The sequence below is a fragment of the Nyctereutes procyonoides genome, unplaced genomic scaffold, assembly GCF_905146905.1.
Source record: "Nyctereutes procyonoides isolate TBG_1078 unplaced genomic scaffold, NYPRO_anot_genome, whole genome shotgun sequence".
NCBI lineage: Eukaryota > Metazoa > Chordata > Mammalia > Carnivora > Canidae > Nyctereutes > Nyctereutes procyonoides.
In genome coordinates, this window is record NW_026575135.1 from 66,532,743 (window position 1) to 66,551,888 (window position 19,146).

General features: G+C 36.5%; 1 long non-coding RNA gene across 1 annotated transcript in view; it reads right to left on the reverse strand.

Annotated features, from left to right (window-relative positions):
* The window catches only part of LOC129495087 (uncharacterized), a 567,660-nt gene that overhangs the window by 189,878 nt on the left and 358,636 nt on the right, over window positions 1-19,146 (reverse strand). Inside the window, exon 7 of the long non-coding RNA XR_008661454.1 lies at window positions 15,096-15,164. This is a non-coding gene — a long non-coding RNA (uncharacterized LOC129495087). The remainder of the gene's footprint in view (window positions 1-15,095; window positions 15,165-19,146) is intronic.

Below are 19,146 nucleotides of genomic sequence, written 5' to 3' on the forward strand. Positions count from 1 at the left end.
GAGAAGAAATAGCCTAATGTCATTGATAACCAGTGAATTCTCTCAAAGCAAAGCTCCCTCCAGTGCATGAAAAGAAATAAACACAAGGAGCTGGTCATTGTTCAGGTTGCTCTTTAGTACATAATGGGATGTTTGGGATCAATAAGGAAGGCAACTGAAGTCCACCCATGATTTTCTAATGTCAAGTAACCTGGTGAAAATAAAGCTTATGGGAGTTCTTTTTTTTTTTTTTCAGAATGAACTGTATACATATTGGTATAATATTCCACTTAGCTCACACCTTTTGAATTGTTTTTGTGATAATCTGTACACTGAACCAAGTAAATCATCATTTCTAAATCTTGTTCGGTTAGCACAGTTGAGCCCAAATTATCACAATCTTGAATCAGGATATAGCCACATATTCTTATAATAGTCTGCATAAGACATGCATTCTGCATACTTTGTTCTTTCCTGGTCTCCAATGTTTGACCCATAATGAGCCAAATATACAGAACATCCTCAGTAATTAGTTGTCATAATAAAACTGTCAACAGTGATACCCAGCTGGTGAATATCCACTTTGGTGAATTATTTGTGGACAAAAATACTATCGACTTACTACAAACACTAAAACTGATTAAACCCTCCCCCCCTCCAAATGGATCAGACAGTCATACGTGCGAGTACTTTACAGCAAGCTAGAGATTGCATTTGGCAGTATCTCTGAATTCAAAATGAATTTAAAATGAAGAAGCATTTGACATCCTTAATGAAATTTTATGTTGCAGCTACCGGTACTTAAACTGCAGAAAATTTGCACGGAATTTCATTTTAAGAGAAAGGGAAATGAAGGCAAATGAGGGAAGGAGGGAAGTAGTAACTGAAACTCACAGGAGTTCAAAGAAGATCTCCAAAACAGACAAAATGAGTATGTTACTGTCCCCACCAACCCAAGAACTATCACTTGTCAATAACAGTTACGGTCATGGTGAATTTTCTCCCTCATGACCACTTAGTGCACTGGCAAAGGAAAGCCAACAGAATGCCTTAAGCTAAGTTCTGTGAATGAAAGGATGGTTTTTTGTACAACAAAAGATAACAGAGAAAGAAAGATAACCAATATTTGCATCTTATTGAAGGTCACATCCAGTTTGAAATTGACACATAAAACTCTACAATGAAGATTTCATGATAAATGATCATGCAAAGAGAAGTAAATGAGCTAGTGATATACATATAGAAGACAAAAATCTAGGAAAACCGTTTTTGAAAGTTTTACAGAATGTACAATCATTATTTTCTAATTCTATCCTTTTATCCAGGCCCCTGGGTTCCAAATATAAATGATCTCAACTTACTCTGAATAACTGTAGTGATTATAGTAGCCTCTCAGTAAGTGCTGTTAGGAGACAGTGATTACATGATACTCTAATGAATTCATTAATTTTAATACCTAAAAATATTTGTGTTTCACATGGCAGTACTAAGAAGTGTTGCAAGAAGATATCAGCCTACATTCAGAAGTAACACCCTCAGAAATGTTGTACAATTTTCAATTTCTATATTCAGGATTTTGTTCAATCCCAAATGCAAGTTCAGATTTCAGAGTCCGGTCTTAGATATAGGTAAGTAACTTCCAGGTTTTCTAACAAAGTTTCCAAGATTAAGGACACTTACTATGACCAGTTTTACAAAGCCAACGGATGCATGAAGAAAAAAAATGTTTCTGAAATAGACTTTGCTTCTGTTGCGTTATGCACGCATTAACTATTTCACCAGAAACATCTGCCTTGAAAAAGTTAGCAGGAATAAAAAAAATAAAACACTTTCGGAAGTAAGGTTGGCAGCTCTAAGTGCCATTTATTATCCAGAGATATTTCAGATATGGTTTGATGAGAGTTAATTATTTGATCCTATTTAGTACAAAGGGAATGGAAGAAAAAGCATCTAATTGATGCATTAGTAGTCATCCCCACCTCCAAAAGTTGCAGGAGGCACTTTTAACAGCCATCATTTTCTTTATAGGGGATTTGCTCTGAACAAAATGGAATAGTCACTGTTTGTTCTATCTTACATTTATTTAGCAAAGGCATTATCATCCATCCCAAGCTCACACCTTTACAGAGTAAGAGATGTAGAAAGCAATGATGTTTTGAATAAGCAGCTCCTATTTTATTAAGTGCTTTTGGTTTTGCCTTAAGACCTTCTCAACTTGAGTAGGTTCTTTATCTGAGGTGCACAAATGGCCCTTCTATTTTCATTATCATACACTGTCCATCCATAATGATGGCGAAATCAATGGGTTCTTTCTTTTTTCCTTTCCTGAATAATCTTCCTTTGGGGTTTGATCCTAATAATTAGTTTTGGGGAAAAATGAATGAAGAGAATCATAGTACTACTTTCTGTGATTCTGTGGAGTAAAAATATGTCAACTTTTCTACCATAAACATCTACCTCTAAAATTTTATGCAACCAACATAAAAATGATCCCTGGGCTGGAACTTAATGTTTCATCTTGCATTTCTTTCCCTTTTTTCTGCCCTTCCTTTTATGCCTTGGGAAAAAAAATGGGAATGTTTTCTCAAAAATTCCTTTTTTCATTGCTAAGAATGGCAAATGGAAAAAGACAGTCTGTTAAATGAGAAAGAAACTTCTATCAAGGTTAATTGTATTTTTAATAACGTGCAAGAAGCTGCTTGCCCTGAAGGGTTTTTTTTTCTCTAATAGTAATAACAAACAAATGAAATGATGTATATAAAATCTGGCCCTGAAAATAGGACTGCACCCTAACGAAAGTGCTCTGATGCCCCGGGTTCTAGAATGTTCTAAAGTAAAATTTAAGAGTGGAAAGCAAAATAAGAATTCCTTTTTACATATCACTTCCTCCTCCTAATTTTCCTATCCAGAGCTTGCCAAAATTAGCACAGGGTTTCTAGGAAAAAAGTCTCTGTGGTACAGTTCAAACTCTGATCCAGCCAGAAATTAAGGAAGGTGAATAACCTTTCTGAATCTCAGACTCCTCTTCTAAAAAAAAGCAGTCACCTGGAAGGACTTTGTAAAGACTCTTATCCTAAATATTAGGATATTTAAATATTAACCTAATAAAAAATAGGAAAATAGGGCACCTGAATGGTTCGGTCAGTTAAGCATCCACCTTTGGCTCAGGTCATGAACCCCAGGTCCTGGGATTGAGTCTGCATTGGGCTCCTTACTTATCAGGGAGCCTGCTTCTCCCTCTCCTCTGCCCCTCCCCACTGCTTGTGCACTGGAGAGCTCTCTCTTTCAAATAATAAAATCTTTAGAAAAATAAATAAATAAATTTTACTACATACATATATCCAGGCATGCTCAATCCTAAGTATTTCTACAAATTACCAAAATAATATTGGCCGGCCCCATTCAATGATCCTGTATTAATTTATTCATTCATTCGAGTAATACTGAGTACCCAATATGTATCAGATTACGACACAGCCATAAAAATAAAATAATCCTCATCCTTCCCTGAACTTTCAGCTTCACAGAGAAGGTAGATAGTAATAGTCACCACAAAATTAACAGGGAATAGTATTTCCTTGGGGATACACATTGACAATATAATTTTCAAGGAATCTAGTATCTTCCAGTAACAGAATAATAATGGTGAATACTCCCCTATTTTGATAAACTTTTGTGGGAAATTAGGGAAATCCATAGAACAAATAATAGCCCCTACATTTTCCTCCCCACATATACCTAATCTCTCTGACAACTACCTGAAAAATATTCAAAATCTGGGTGAAATCTCTTTATTCATGTTTTAGTCACCTCTTAATTTATTCAGCTATACATTAAAGAGAGAGGTTCAACAGTGTGCCCTCTAAAGAAAACAAAATGACATTTGATTAAAAAAATAAAACCCCAAATTCCAGAATCTTTAATGTTAACCCTTCACCTTAACTCTCAACCTTAATTCTTAACCTTAATTTCCAGAAAGCTTTTCTCATTCAGAGGATTTGTTTTGCTTTTGTTATTTTTTTTTTTTACCAAGAGTAGTGTTATAATTAGCAAACACAACACACTGAGTTGTCCAATTGTTTTTTTATCCAAACGTTTCTTGTTTTATCCAAATACAAATTCTACTTGTATCCAATATAAATTTCCCTTTATGCCTCACTCATCCCTGCTGTCTAGATTGTCTCTAAAGATTTATGGCCTCAAACAATTTCAAATCAAAGACCCCTCAAAAAATGTACAGAAAGGACATCATTTATTATACTCTCAAGGGAGCAAAAACTGTGTAACAATCAACTAAGCTTTGCCGCTCAAGATATCTACTTTTGTGTTATACCTAAAAAAAAAAAGAAAAAAAAAAAAAAAGACAGTCCAGTTACATCCAGGCCCATGTGTTTTTACTGTTGTCATTGTTGGTTTTCTTTTTTCTCCATGATCTGTGGAATGTTGTGATGGAGAGTACAGTAATGTAATGTCAGTAGAAAGAATTGCTAAGAGCCAAAATACTAACTGAAGCAGTCCTTATGTGTTCAAAATAAGCTGCAAAATAAGTGCCCAGGAAAGGACCCAAAGGTAAATGCACTTGGTCTTGTGTTTTGATTACATGAGTGACTTGCTAGTCAAACCTCTTTCGATTTGGATAAAGGCTCACCTTTAGAAGGCAATTGCAGGAATGCATATATGCTTTAGCATTGTTTTGCACTCTTCCTTGATCCCACAAGCTTTCTGGCACATGAAAGCAAAGGAGAGAAACAAGATGATAGACAACAGATTGTTTCTCTAAAAGCTGCAGTAGCAGGAGGAAAACAAAACAAAACAAAACAAAACAAAACAAAACCTTCCAAGTAAAACGTTAGGGTAAACCTGGGTTCCTTTTAGTCATGTTCTGTGTTTGCTTTTATGTTTACATGTTCACAAATAAATGATCCCAATTTTCAGCCAGGTTTTAAATCTCAAGTTTTCCACTTACTGAGAAAAGAAAAATAAATAAAAGTGCAGGAGAATGACGTATCCAACTTTTGACGTGACAAAATGTTACTCTGGAAATGGAGCTGAATTACTGGTGCATTCTCAACTAGGATTACACAAAATATTGAATGGAAAGAGTCCAATTCTTGCCAATATAAAGATGACCTCTGAAATGTATTGTTTTCTCTGCCTACAAAATAGAATTTGTTCCACATTACAAAGAATAAAATAACAAAAACGCAAATCTTTTATATGCAAATTACTTACCTTTTTAGAACAATATTGAACAATTATCAGTAATTTCAACTCAACCATAATTACCTATCTCCAAAAGGCCCAGCACTGAACTGATCTTTAGAATACAAAGATAAAAGAACTCCTCAAGGAGTTCTTGGTTTAGTAAGAGAGAGAAACGGATTACCAAACTACCACATTCATGAACAACATACAAATACAAATGTGCATTTTATAATGATCTATTTTAAGGAAGACTTTTTGTTCCTTTGGAAGACACATCCGTGAACAACCCTGATGGTGATAATTTCTAACTCTGACTTTCCCTGTGTCCCAGGACAGTGGTGGCTAGGAATTGGCCTCACAAAGCAGAGTTTATTTTATTTTATTTTATTTTATTTTATTTTATTTTATTTATTTTATTTTATTTTATTTTATTTTATTTATTTTATTTTATTTTAATATTATTTTTTTTAGTTGACTGTAGTGGTTAGATTAGGCTGATGGAAGAACCTTGATAGGGAGGCACCCCCTGGGTAGGCAAGAGGGGCAAAGTATGCAGAATTTTTGAGGCTTCTTCTGGCATGAGTGACCATATACAATTTAAACTGACTTTAAATAAATAAATAAATAAATAAATAAATAAATAAATAAATAAATAAATAAACTGACTTAACCAGTTCAGTTGTAATTTCCTGCAAACTTGGAATTTACTGACTTGCATAAGTGAACACTGCAGGCAAGATGGCACTCATGAGGTTCTCATACACCTATTTCTCACTTTCCTCCAGGCTCTACACTCCTTTGTGTTGGCTTCTTTTACAGGCAAGTTTAAGTTAGCAGCAACAATGGGCTTCTACATCTCTGAATTTATAATCTATTAGTTTAATAATCTAAGCAAAAAGAGAAACTTCTTTCTCTAAATCATCTGGCAATTAAAAATTGATAAGTCAACGCTCTATCTCTGTCAGCTTCCTGCCCCAAAACTAATCTGTGTGTATCCATTAGGAATTATATTCAGCTGCTATAATGATAATGATTTAAAGAAGTCTAAGGCTTATTCCTCCCTCCAATTAAAGACCAAAGACATGTAGTCTAGCACCAGTATGCCAACTCTCTGTGGATTAGAGAGACAGACTCAAAACTGTCACTGAATTATCTGAATAGAAATCCCGACATACTCTTCAGAGAAATCATTCTTAGAAATATTGGCAAGATTACTGAATATAAATGCAATATATAGTCATCAGTCACATTCCTATACAGAACCACATGGAGTGATGAAATCTTACATAAAATATAAAATCTTATTAGATTAAATTTATCATTTTTCTCTTGCAAGAAAAGTATAAGGCACTAGACTAAACATAAGTGATTTGACTAGTATTAAAAGAAAAATTACAAAATTTTACCTTAATAAGTTTAAACATTAGGAAGATGCATATGCTCATGGATAAAAAGATTAAATAGCACAAAACTGTCAGTACGTCTTGAATTAACCTAGAGTTAGATGGAGTTCCAATAAAAATCCCCAATGGGGATTTTTTTTTTCAAGAAACATGAGAAAAAAAAAACTTATATAAGAAAGCAAAGAGTCTGGAATTTTTTTCAAGGAACTTGTCAAGAAAACTTAAACGGACAAGCTCATAGGCAAGAGAGCAGGTGAGACACAAACTATGGATCCTATAGACATCAGGAGATCATGAAACTAAAGTGATTAATAAACATGGTTACTGGCATAGAGATAGGGAAGTTGAGCAATGAAACAGAAAAGACCTACAGGTAAATATATAAATAAATTTACAATGAAAGTCGTGGGCAAAAGAGACTAACAATAAATTATACTAGGAAAATTGGCTATTCAATTAAAAAAAAATTGCATCCTTATCTTACACAATAAAAACCAAAAACTAATTTCAAAAAAAAATAACAAGTCTGACTATATGCTTAAAAAAACTTCAACAGTTTTAGAATGTCTTTATGGCATTAATATTGGAAAATATTTCTAAAAGTGACTTAAAGATCATAGATCCAGAGAAAAATATTGATAGATTGGATGCTATTCTAAATTTTAATTCTTTTGTGCATTGAAAAGCATTGCAACAATGTTAAGTCTCAGTCAGTCATTAGAAGATTATTTGCAAGATGAGTTAAATGCCAAGGAATTATGACCTACAAAATATAAAAACTTCTTCAATATCTGTAAGAAAAAGACAATTCACCCAACAGAAAAACTGACAACAGGTATATATGGTCAATCCACAGAATCAGAATATATATATATAGTACCAGTTATCAAAGAAACGTATATTCAAAGCATTTTAAAATGCCATCTTGTACCCAAGAAATTGTGAAATCCATTTAAAAACACACATGGGGGGATCCCTGGGTGGTGCAGCGGTTTGGCGCCTGCCTTTGGCCCAGGGCGCGATTCTGGAGACCCGGAATCGAATCCCACGTTGGGCTCCCGGTGCATGGAGCCTGCTTCTCCCTCTGCCTATGTCTCTGCCTCTCTCTTTCTCTCTCTCTGTGTGACTATCATAAATAAATAAAAATTTAAAAAACACACACACACATAGGGAGACAAACAATGAGAGACTCCTAACTCTGGGAAAAAAGGGTTGCAGAAGGGGAGGTCGCTGGGGGCATGGGGTAACTGGGTGATGGGCACTGAGGAAGGCACTTTATGGGATGAGCATTGGGTGTTATACTCTATGTTGGCAAATTTAATTTAAATTTTAAAAAATTAAAAAAAAAAAAAGCCCACACACATAAATGAGGAAACTTAAAAATACCAGTACAGTGCAAATTGCTAGGGTCAATTTGGAGGATTATCTAGCAAAATAATGAAAAGTGAAAGATGATTTAGGAATTTAATCCTATATACCTATTCTAGATAAATCCCCACACATGACACATGCAAGTTTTGTACAAGCATGTGCAGAGCAAAAGTTGTAATATCAAAGAAAGAAAAGGAGAAATAAATCTTTATAGATAGATAAATTTATACATATTATGATATATTCACATATCATACCACAGTGTAAATAAACTCAATCTATATATTTCCACATTAAATATTTGCTATTTAGTGAAAAAGCAAGGACAAGAGGTATGATATGACACATGTAGAATTTTTTTAAAAAGATTTATTTATTTTAAAGAGAGAGAGAGCAGGTGCTGGAGGGGCAGAGGGAGAGGGAGAGAGAATCCCAAGCAGACTACGTGCCAACTGCAGAGGCCGACACCAGGCTTGATCTTACATCTCTGAGATCACGACTTCTCAGCTAAAACCAAGAGTCAAATTCTTAACTGACCGAGCCACCCAGGTGCTCCCACACACAATTTTATACTAGACTCTATTTATTAAAAATATACATTAATTTGGCAAAAGTACAAGGCTAAGGAAATGACAAACACTGAATGAGAATAGCATTTATGTCTAGGTGGAAGGAGTAGAGTGGAATTAGGAAAAAAATACTTAGGTCACTTCAGCCCATATTTGTAACATCTTTATATTATTTCATCTGAGTGGTTATTAATATATATCCAATTCATTATTGCAAATACAGTTTTACTTTTGATACATTGCAATAGATTTAAAAAGTTACCATGAGCCAGTTACTGCTTTTCTTAAAAAAATTCGATAGGAATGGGGTATGTAAGTAGACAACAGCAAACACAGAGGTAGTAATCTAAATCAGAGGTTTTCAAACTCTCAGGCTAAATCTATCCCACCACCTGTTTTATTTTTTAAATAAAGTCTTATCAGAACACAACCATACATATCTGTTTGTACATTGTCTATAGCTGCTTTGATGCTACAAGCAGAGAAGAGTATTTGTAAAAGAGATCATATGACCACCAAAGCCTAACAGGGCCTTTAACAGGGAAAGTGTGGTCCTTTACAAGGGAAGGTTTGCCAATGCTTTAAATGGTTGACATATACTTTGCTTGGCATATATGTTTTAGTTTACTATATACATACTATTAACTAGGCAGTTTAAATATATCATATTAATGATCAATATTTCAGAGAATAGTAATATTAAGCCCATATACAGATGAAGAAACTGAGATTTAGAGAATTTAATAGCTCAATCTTTCTGAATAATAAAAGACAAAAAAAAAAAAGATTTCTTTCTCGAAGCCACATACTCATTTAAACCCTTTAGAAAAAGCCAGAAACGGATTCCTGAGCTCTTGATCTTCAGACTCCAGGTAGAGGACGTTGGGTCAATTGTTGGAAGAGGGTCAAAAGATGCAAATTAATGTTATAAAGAACCCTCAATTTTGTCTCAATTAATTAGGGGTATTAATTTCCCTAAGAAATTACACAAACACACACAAAAAAAGAAATTACACAAACACATCCACACACAACGCATCCCTTTGTTATTTCTTATACCAAAACACACTGTTAACTTAAAAAGCCAATTACATGGCACTACAGAACTCACCTACTCTGCTGAAGATCTGTTTTTCACAAAAGTCACTGATTAAATGCATGAAAATCACTGACGTAAATTGAGCTTTTTACAGTGAAATACAAGAGATTTTTAAAAATCTGCCCCTGAAAGACTATAAATGGCTTAAGGATTGAAAATGTGTATACACTCAATATACATGTCCAGGAAATGAATTAATCGTACTTAATCAGATCTGCTCAAGCAGTACTTTGAAAAGTGCTATGCCTAATACAAAGTGTCTTGCCCTAAGAGAAAGTGGAAAGCTAGACTAACAAAATCAAGGTGCTCAAGAAAACATACCAACCACTCAGACTATCCAAAGAGCCAGAGAATAAGAAGGTACAAAGGAAAATACAAGAATGATGCAGTCTAGCACTGAGCCTGATGTAACTCTGAGCCTTGAGACCTGAAAGCATTTGGGTAGGTATACTAAGTTGGAGAGGACCAGAAATGGCAAAGGGAAGAAATCTACGACGTATTCAAGAGACAAGATTCAAAGTGCTAACACTGCTCAGGTTGAAGTCGATTTTTCTATGCTTTCAGATTTGTGTTACATTTTCATTTGTCCTGAGTATTTCCAGTCACCAATCCTCATCACATGCTAAGAAGATAGAAGACAAATCATCGGTGTCCAAGTGAGTCAGATGCTTGAGACCACCTAAACTCTTGTTGCTGTATACTAAGAGGGATGGGATTTGGGAGAACCACAGATAAAAAAAATCCCTGAGAGTCTTTGTGTCCTGCAATGTAGACCTTTCTCATGCAAAGCCTCTCTTCACTGACACTGTTAAAGAATATGGAAGCAGGGTCAGTTATCCATGACATCACTGTCTTTGACACATGGATTCAGGAGAAACACCAAATGATCAAGCATTAAAATTCCTGCTACATGGTTAATAATCTAGTCTCTATTGTGAATGTACAAGAAGACACATATCTAAATTTCATCTCCAAAATAATCCCTTTCGATGGGTCTTTAGTGAAGAATGGGTGGGGAAACAAAATCTAGTTTGGGCAAAGTGATTCCTAAAGATGTTGGCTTTGGACCCTCTAGGATGTTCTAAGTCACACCCAGAACTTAGTCAATGAGTACAGTGTGATTTATGCTTCCAGGCCATTAGGATATTGAGCTATTGCAATGTGTTACACAATTTCTTTGGTTTTCAAAAAAAAAAAAAAACTCACACAGCAATCACTAGCTATATAACCTTTAAAGAGTCACCTTACTTGATTGAGCATTGTTTTCTTCATCTGGAAAATGAAGGGACTATAGATGATCTACAAATGCAATCTTCTGTGTCAATGCATTGACGGAGCTTCTTAATAATGAAAATATAGCTCATTACAATTACAATAAAGAATAAAACTTCCATAATGTAAAAATCATCTGAGGCTCATCCGTGAGGGCGATCTACTGGCTTGTCATTTAATTGCAATGGTACACAAAGTACATATATTTCAAAGCTTGATTCTGAAAGGCTATGGGGCAATGTTGTGCTAATGTGTGCTCCAGGCATCAAAATCCTCTAAGAGATTGTTTTAGAGAAACACGAGATTTAAGTAAAATGCAGAAATAACATTACTTGAAGTGGAAAAGGATGGAGATGAGGGAAAAAAATACCTTCAGTGGAATTCATTTAACTGTGGGCAAAATCTGCATTGAGAGGATGAGAAGAGGACACAGTATGGGCCATGACAAAGAATTAATTCTCTTGAAAGGTGAAAGAGTTGGCCAAGTACATTTGCATGGACTCTTTCCAAGAGAAAAGGAGTGAAATCAAATTCCAACAAGGATAAGCATTAAATATATATTATATAAAACTACATTTATTCATAAAACCACCATGCTTTGTATTCTTAATTTTGAAGTATACTTTATCTGGACAATGATTATAAATTTAATAGTTAAATTTGCTTTCAAATGTTTTAACTGTATTCTAACAATCTCTAAGAATTGCTTAATTTAAGTTTCAGAAAAAGCAACAACATTTTGTGGGTGTAGAAGTCATCCAATCTTTATGAATTTCCACCCTTGCGAACCAAGAACATAATGCTAAAGATGCCTCGTTCTAGGATGTGCAATGAGATTGTAGTTCAAGACCTGCTGAGCTAGCCAGAGAACTGGCTTGCTAACATATACCCTTTAGTATTAAAAGAGTGCACTCCACCAAAACATAGAAAGTTCTTCCCAGCCATAAATGAAACTATTTCCAAAAGCACTTGCACAAGGAAGTCTTTGAAACCAAAAAACAAAATGAAATTTCTATTAGCCATGTGACCTTACTCAAATTCTACAATTCTTCCTGAATTTCCAATGCATCATTGTCAGATGAATGCTGTTTTTTGCTCCAGATTCACTTTCCACCCTTGTTGCCTGTCCTCCGGGAATGCTGAGGCCTAGAATACATTCACAGGGAGCCACTGCTTTCAGACTTCGGATACTGCAAAAAAGAAGCTGGTGCATGAAGAGGAGAGATGCATGAAGACAGCGATGTCAGGATCTCTAAATCCCTGTCTGTACCCACTCATCAAGGTGGACTGCACTTACCCAAAATGCTATTCTTGACACAGTTCTCTCCACATTCTGGTAGCTGCTTGCTTTCCTCATACCCTGAGGTCTAGGGGTGGTCAACGGTTTCTCTGCTCTCTCCAGATCCCAATTCCTGCTCTAAATGTGGTTCCCCATCCCTTCCCCCATAACTGTACAAATGCCTCCTTTGTGAATAAACCTCTTGAAGTTTCCCATTATGTGAATGCAATGTTTTCCTGCTGCTGCACCTCATTTGAAATGTAGATAGTACCAGTAACCATTTCAAAAGGTTGTTACAAGGACTGCATAGCAAAGTACTTGTGGGTAGTCTTCAGGTCATGTTCTACGTTCTCTAAAAATCAACCATGAAATGAGAGGACACTGACATGGTACTGCTTTCTTTAGGGAGAGGTAGTCTCAATCAGCAAAAGTGAGGCCGGGGTGGGGGCAAGGGGAAGGGTCTAGGAAGGATGGGAAGTGATTGAGAGGTGATGTGTCACCTCACTGGCCACTTCACGACAAGCTGGAAAAACACACAGACAATATTTGGCGGGTCACCCCAGGCACAAAACAAATTCTACTCACATGCTGTTTAGAAAAGCTGTATCTTGAGCAATCTGGCAGAGACAAGGAAATGATGCATTTTCTGGGTGACCCTCTCTTGTTTTCCTTTGATCAAATTTGGTTCCAAATAGCAGTAACTCCCCAGGATTTCAGTTCATGCCATGAGGCATGCCTTTTGCTTCCTGGGAAGCCAAATTTCAGGCCCTCTGGTGAGGGTTTCATCCACACCCAAAAAGAGCAAATAAAGAGTTATCACATCATTTTAGGCAATAGTTGACACGAAAAAAAATCTATATATATGTTTATGAAAATGGAAGAAAGATGAGGCATTGAAAATCTGAGAAGGTGCCTAAGCTCCGTCTGGTTCTCGGATAAGGCCAGCATTATCATCATTATTATCACTCTCCATACTTTAGACACTTGTCCTTGCTTTCCTGTCATACTACCTTCCCAAATGGTCCCATGTCACAATCCTTCCTTGAGAGGTGAACCCAGAGAAGACAGCACACCATCTGATCCCACACAAGTAATGGCTAAGCACAGAGAGAATCTGGGAGGAGACCTGGGCTGGGGCATCTAAGCAGAACTCTTGCTTCTGGCGATTTTGAACTGCAACAGGGGAAGAGTGATATAAAAAGATCATGAGTGATATCTAGAAAATAACAGTGACTACTTGAATAGAAACTCAGAAAGCTAGGAAAGTGAGATAGTGCTTTGAGGAATAGTAGGGATGCTGGTGCTCACTCTAAGTTACATGCAAGGTATCACCTACTGTGATAAAGAAGCAGAGAGATCACAGGTATCCATACAGAGCAGCTTCACAAATCATGAAAAATGAAGCAAATAAGCAGAGGCAAGAGGCCTTCAACTTCACAAGGAAATGGAGAAGGTCATCAGTCTTGATTCCTGCTCTCCTGTATCACCCAACTGCGTTCTGTTCTCTATGCTTGGATTTTTGTAAAACCCCATGGTATCCCATGCAATAATCAATTTTTTTAGATGTTTTTTTTTTTTTTTTAGTGACAGACTCTACTCAAAACAAACCTAAACAAAAATAACCTATTAACTCAGAGGCCTAGAATGTCTATAGAGTGTTTGTCTTCAGTTAGGGCTTGATCCAGGAATTTAGCGATATCATCAGGAAATGGATCTCATTTTCTTTTTCCCCTTGGCTCTCTTCTCTCCTGCTAAACCTCATTCCCTGCTATATTTCTCTCTCTCTTTTTAAATATTTTATTTATTCATGAGAGATACATAGAGAGAAAGAGGGGCAGAGACACAGGCAGAGGGAGAAGCAGGCTCCATGCAGGGAGCCTAATGCAGGACTGGATCCCTGGACTCCAGGATCATGCCCTGGGCTTCAGCAGGTGCTAAATCACTGAGCCACCCAGCGATCCCCTCCTGCTATATTTCTCTGCAATGTGCAGGCAGTGATAACCTTTAATGATCCTCAACAATGCTGATCACTTGAGTACCAATCTTAAATTTCAACATCCATGTCAATTCCTCAAAAAAAAAAAAAAAAACTGATTGGCTTGTTTTGAACCATCTTATCAGTTTTGATTAAATTAAAGATTCTAGAGGTCTAGAGTACTCTGGACAGCCTAGCATAATTGCCAAGTATTTTAGTACTGAAGGTGAAGCTATGTCATTATCAGCTCCATCATACAAGGAACAGGAAAGCTCTATATGGAAAAGATGCTGAGCAGCCCAAGATGGTAACAGATATTCACTACATTCATCTATTCTGTTTTCAGAAATCAAATAATCCCAGACTGAGGGATCTATCCTTTCTATAGTCCCTGACATACTTGGTCCTTAGAGACAGACAAACAAGTAAGTGAAACACAGAACCTTTCTGAACATCTTGTAATTTTCAAGTCCACTGCTGGATAAGGAACATGCTGAAACATAGACAATTTAATTACAAAGTTGTAAGTATGATAATAAAGTACGTAGAAGGTATAGAAACATTAGGCAGGACATTTAGGCTTTCTCTGACTCCTGTAGTTAAACTTACTTTCAAATATATGCCATAAATATCAACTTAGAGGATAGGCTTTTCTAGATTGCATTTTGAGGAGAATCAAAAGTAACACAGATGATCCTGTGATCAGATATGTGATGGGCATTAATTACCCAGATAGATGGTGGATGTTGACAAGAGAGAGATATTTGGAAGAAAAGTAAGGGCAGGTTTTGGGGGGACTCCCTAAAGAACCTAGGGTTCTTGCTAGCAGGCCAACTACCACTAAGATTGGTCCTGATATTCACTAACCAGCATCCCCTTAAGAACCCCAAATAGAGGTTAAGTAAAAGTAAATGTGGGAGAGTTCGTGGTCTATTTCCATTACCTTGATTCCGGTCTCTCATGGTAGGAGATATTTTCATTGGGTGTGCTCTCCCAGGCCCTCTGGATGTTTCTGGAACACAGAAAGAGAAATAGACGTTTTTCCTTGTAGTTTCAAGTCCTCTCCTTTCCCTGCTGCTTCTGGCTCTTTCAGTCTTCGGCTTCCAAAATCAACTCGGCCAAATGATATTTAAATTATTTTAAAATTTATGTGGTCTATTTTAGAATTTTATCTATCCTGTCTATTACAGATGTCTACTGAAATTGCTTAATAAGCCTGATGTTGGAGACCAATAACAACTCTTGCTACATATATAAGCTTACCATAATATGGCTAATTTTCATAATAGATTATTTTATGAGCATTTAGCAGGCACATGGCAGACATCTATAAAGCCTCGTTTCCTCCTGTTCTTGAGCACTACTTAACAGAGAGTATGTATATCAATATGCAAGCATGCTTGGGTAGGCATTTATTACATAACTTTAATTTTGAAATAATTGTGCTTATTTTTTGGAAAACAAAGTGTTTTCTTATTTTCTTTTGATAAATTTGTTTTGTTCTCGGGGGGGGGGGGGATGCACAGAGAAGAAAGCAATCTCATCACCTGTTCATATTTTAGAGAACAAAGATGTCACTTCATGCATATCTATCATGTTATATCACAATTTAATAATGAGTCATTTTAATAATAGGATTGTTTTATGCCTTAGCAGACAAGAATTAAATTCTATACTAGGATTTAATTTAAGCCAGTACTTACATTTCATATCCAAATAACCCTTGAAAGGACCACTAACTTTGCATTCTATTTCATTCTTACCTTTATTTTAAAATGGTGTTTAATTTCTCCACAGAAGCACCATGGTACATTGAAACGTCTATGCCTAATAACAAAAGCCACTGAGTAGGAATACAAAAATTGTCAGATAAACGTCAATTTATGACTCTATAAACATTCGATCTGTCCGGAAAGTATGCACTGATGGAGTCAGTTCTGACAGATAAAGAGGATTCACTGAATATCCATTCCTGAGAAACATCCTTCATTAATATTTACATTCCTCTTGACAGTGCAATTGCTGCAACCATAGGTCAGGAAAACATAGGCTGCATTTGGCAAATACATTTACAGTGCAGCAATATACATTTACAGTTTTCCATTTGTCTAAAAATCCAAATACTTAGGGCAAAAATATGGGCCTCACTATGGACTTCCCGGACTTCGGACCTCAAGTGTACTAATTCAAGGGGGAAAAAAAATCCATGACACTTATTTTAAGGCATGGCTGCATTCACAGCCAGTTAACTCATTATAGAAAAGGAAACAAAGGCTGATTTTAATGCCCCTCCCCCTTTTTTTCCTCTTCTTCATTTTTTATTCTGCTGTAAGCAGTCACTAAAAATATATCTGGTCAATAAGGGGCAGGTAAAATTGGAAGGGTTGCTATAGGAACACACGAACTGATGCAGAGAAATAACCACTCTAATTTATACTGTGTTTTCATGTTGTATTTCCATTGTAGTTAAACTCAACTTCAAAAGACATTCCTTAAGAAAGAGGCTATTTGAAATGCAGAAGACTTTCTGAGAGAATTTTATGGACTAACTTTAAAAATAATAAATTCTATATCTGAGTAGAGCTACAAGCAGAAACCTGGTATTTCTTCTCTTCGTTCCATTCTCTTTTCAGTGCATTTTAACTAAAATCATTTTTACGCAGCCTAAGACCAGGGAATGCATTTTAATGGTGATGAAAGCATGAGTAATGAGGAGTGCTGCCTGAAGCAGCCCCCTCCAACTGCTCTCCCCCATTTTGACAGGCAGCATCTATATTCCAACTCTGAGACCCTCCTCATTCCCGATTCTGTTGAATTATCCCACTCAGAAACTATGCTCTCCTCAAGTCTTGTTTTTTTCCAAAGGTGACAGCCTCTACTGCCTTGTTTCTGACCTCCATTTGGTAAGTCCAGCATAATCACTGGAGGCATTTCAGACTGACAACCAAAATAATTTCACATTCCCCAGACCCGTGACGGAAAGGACAGGGTCATTGCCACCACAGCCATATAAAAATCTTCCAGAGGGAGGGATAGAGAAGGAGCTTACTGCATGACACAAAGCCTTATATCAGAGGAAGTGAAACCAAAGCCTTGCTCATAGCTATATATTTTCGTATGTCCAACTCATAAGCTCAATGAATTTTCTCCCTCCCCTCCAAAGTTGTGGGTGTAGTCAGTGAGCAATTTATTCCCAAAATGAGGGTGCATAAGCAGTTTCTAGGCCAGTGATCAAAAAATCCCATGGATCAAAACTGCTCAGGAAACAAGATCATTCACAGCATCACCTTAATGGCGTGGCTAGATGCTGGTTGCCCCTCCTTCCCTAGTAAGTCAGAGACAAAGGTCAAATGTTCACTCTTTCCTTGTTAAAAAAAATGTTTCATGGTTGACAGGGGAGGAACTGTGGTTCATCTGACAGTCTTATCACTTCATTCGGTTTAGTTCAGAAAAGTGGTTTTCAGCTGGAGTGTCTAGTTGAAGCATAGGGTTTGAGAAGAAAAGGAGCAAGATGGAAAACAAACATCCTAAAGATAAAAGCCACACCAAATAAATTTTTGAAGTCCATAAAATGATGTATGTCAGAGGGGCCAGCAATTAATATCTCTGCAAATTATGCAATGATCAAGCACAAATTATTTGTGTGGGGTCAAACACTCCAAATGTTTAGTACCAATTTATCCTGTCCTAACATTATTGACATAAACAATGTCTTTGCAAGAGCTTTTAATCATGAAGATATTTACATGTGCCTGGGAGTGCACAGAAAATAAATATAAAAGCAATTTCTCTGCCACATATTCCTGACCAAATAGCCCAACAGTAACACTCAAGACTGTGTTTGTCAAATAACTAGTGCACGCTCTACTGAAACACCTAGTATGTATGAAAACGTTGCCTACTTTTTTGGGTGAAATTGTACATATAGTTCTGGAATGCATTTTAAAAGCTTTTCCCAAGACTGAAGCAAAGAATTATCAAAAACCTTGGGCTGATAAATGTCTTCTGAAAATACCAACATCTCAATTACAAACACGTCCATCTAAAACTCCACAAGAAAACCCATCAATGGGGCACCTGGGTGGCTCAGCAGTTGAGTGTCTGCCTTTGGCTCAGGTCATGATCTCAGGGTCCTGGGATTGAGTCCCTCATCAGGCTCCCCACAGGGAACCTGCTTCTCCCTCTGCCTATGTCTCTGCCTCTCTCTGTGTGTCTCTCATGAATAAATAAATAAAATCTTTAAAAAGAGAGAGAGAGAACCCATTATCATACAACAGAATGTACCATTCCAGAAAATATTTCTCATATTTCTAAGATGCTCTTTTAAGCTGAACCATCTTTTTGTTTCAAATCGATGTCAAGGACAGTTGGGATAGATGGGGAAATTTGAACCTTCCAAGACCAATGGGACCAGTTTATAAATGATAACTTTCAACTCCAAATCTGTTAGCTGGAGGGCAATAATGATTGTTTAGCCTAGAAGATGAATTTAAATTATCCTACAAAATATAGTTTGTAGAGGTAACTAATCACATTAGAGACTGTGTTTTCCAACACAACCCATCGTGTCTTTTTTAACTATGCTCAATCCAACTAATCACAAAAGAAACACATTTGTGTTTGTCTTCAGAGAAGTACTAGCATTTTGAAACTCCATCACCACTGCCCACACAGAAAAAGAACAAATTTTGGAATTACTGAGTTGACTTACATACATGTGTGATTATGGACTATTTACAATTTCTGGGTGGAAGCATTCAATTCTGTCATCATATGTGGATGTGTCATCAGTAGCATTCCTGTTGAGGTCAGAGAACATGTTCAGTTCCTTGGGCATGGACCTATCTTTACTGTTACCCCTGACAAAGGAAAGACAATCTGTCTGGGTTTTCAGGCAGCCTGTAAATAACTACCTGTTCTCTCAGCTGCCTATATTCAGAACCAAGGCAGAGTCATAAGAGTCCAAGAGATGCAAATTTTCCAATCACCTCTCT